This window comes from Crocuta crocuta, unplaced genomic scaffold (genome assembly GCF_008692635.1).
Source record: "Crocuta crocuta isolate KB4526 unplaced genomic scaffold, BGI_CrCroc_1.0 scaffold610, whole genome shotgun sequence".
NCBI lineage: Eukaryota > Metazoa > Chordata > Mammalia > Carnivora > Hyaenidae > Crocuta > Crocuta crocuta.
The window spans coordinates 574,081-576,405 of NW_027527456.1; the positions used below are offsets into that span (position 1 = coordinate 574,081).

Genomic DNA, 2,325 nt, shown 5'->3' on the forward strand with positions numbered 1-2,325 from the left:
CTGGACATGAGTCATGAATCTGTGCTTCTAAACACCTGACTCCTCCTCCTCTGCTCTTCCCCCCCACCCCGCCGCCACCTGTTGTTTAACGAATACGATTTTTTAAATATAAGAAGAACACATGTAAGATTTTTCTAAAACCCGCATGCCAAATTAAGAAATTACCACACTCGCAGTAGTTAACAGTTTTCATAATTTAATGAAAAAGTATTGGTAAAAAGGTGACATTTGGAAAAAGACTGAATTTGTCTTGGAAAACTGGACTATATAAGACAAAATGAAAACAAAAATTAACAAAAGGTTAAGAGGTAATACTTCAAACAACAGCAAAATGTAGCAAATACATTTTGGGGAAATTGAAATTTACACAACTGAAGGCTCCTTCATTTACTTAGGAAAATCCTGTAAAAATATTACAACTATATCTCCCTGACTGAAGTTATTTTTGTCAATCCTCTCCCCATGGCATCACATCTGGAATTTGGCTGAAGCGCTTTTTCAACGTTTGCTTTTCCTCGCACTCAACTCAGAACCAAAAGGCATGAAAGCGCTCGGGCTTGGGGACTGGCCTCGAGCAGACAGAAGGCCGTGACAGCGGAGCCCCGCCAGCTCTGCATGGGCGGGAAGGTGTCAGATTTGCGCCCAGCCCAGCGGAGCTCGGCGCTTTGGGGGGGGGGGGAAGCACAGACCCCCAGTGCGACACGGGAGGAAGGCTCTTCCTCGCGCGGACAGCTCTTAGCCGGTTCCGTTCGAACGGAACGCGTGTTCGCATGTGCACATGGGCGTACAAGACACATTCTCAAGGTGTGGCCACAGGGGAGCAAAATACAAGTTTTCCAAAAAGGAGGCAACAACAACAAGAACCACGGCCAGAGGCTAGGGGGTCCCGGCCCGCCCTCACCGCCTGGCCGGCCACCAGCTTTAAAGATCTACCCGAGGCTGCTTTTTGTCTGCGAATTCCCACTCCGCTTTCCCAAACTAGAAGAAAGAGAATAGTAATTTAAGGCTAAGAAGAGAGAGCAGAGAAGTAGAGTCGGCTTCACATTTTAAAAAACTGTAACCTTTCCCCCTTCTTTTAAATGGGAAGCAGACATGTTTTTCCCCCCCCCCCCAACGTAATTATTCTCTTCCTCCCACAAATTATTCAAGGCTGATGGTTTGGGAACAGGGTATAAGCAACTTCTGAAAAACGGCTCCAGCCTTTTTGTTGGGGGAATTGCCTCGGATTCAAAGTTGGTACAAAGCTAAATTATATCCATGTGTTAAACACACGCTCTCAAATTCTGTTTGACAATAAAAATCTGTTTCAAAATTAAAGCAGGTAAGAATACTTAACCTCTGTGCATTTTACTATATCTTAATTATACCTCAATAAAAACTTTATAAACATTAAAGCAGGTGTACAAAAAACTGTCAGCCAAACTTATTTAAGTCAAACTGATCTGAAAACAAGAACACAAAAACCCTGACCTGGTACAAATCCTCCGGAATTGGTCTCACTCTGGGAAAGGCTCTGGGATCCCTCACAAAAGCTTAAGTGGACTCGGAGCATCTTCCTCGGAAGCAGTACTCGTTTGTACCTCTGTAAACACTATCCACAAGTTAGCCTCTTACACTTATTAGACGGGCCAAGTAGTTACAAGTGCGCCCCTGACCAGCAAGTCTAGGAACAGGCACTGGACACGTTAGAAGCATCGGGAGTATTGACTTGGTAGGTAAGATACTGCGAGACGAGCTCAACCTCGGGTGGAGCCAAGGAAGAGGGTAGTGAATCTGACAGTATCTGGGATGCTGGTCCCTGGGCTGTCCCTGCAGCGGGTTTCCAGACACCAATGGAGTTAGACACGTCCTACAGACAGGAGCTGTGGGAGGCCACAGGCCGTAGCTTCAAAAGTAAGTAGTTTTAGTGTCTGATAATCACGGTCTCTTGCAAATGCTAAGAATGCAAGGACTCTTAATACGTATGTGCGTCAGCAAGCTGCTAGGACTGGAGAGCTGTCCCAATGGATTTACTGAGCAAGTAATCTGGGCCCAGCTGTTCTCAACAGCCTCTGGCAGAAAAACTTCTGGACAATATGTAATTCCTAGAATGTGCTTATGAAAAGTAGGCTTGAAACAGTCTCAAAAACCGCAAGCCAGCTCAACGTGGAGCTGGGTTACTCAGTCACTACGCTTCCTCCTAAAGTACACTAGAATCCTTTGGGTGTGGGGCTTGCCCCGGTGGACGGGGCAAAGGCAAAGCCTGAGCTATTCTTGCAGGGCTCCGATCACCTCTGCGTCGAGCTGTGGGAAAGGGGATGCGACTTGCTTTTACCGTGGCAATCC

At 46.4% G+C, this 2,325-nt stretch overlaps 1 protein-coding gene across 2 annotated transcripts in view; it reads right to left on the bottom strand.

The window, feature by feature from the left end:
- The window catches only part of JADE3 (jade family PHD finger 3), a 173,009-nt gene that overhangs the window by 34,159 nt on the left and 136,525 nt on the right, over nt 1-2,325 (bottom strand). The window lies entirely within an intron of this gene.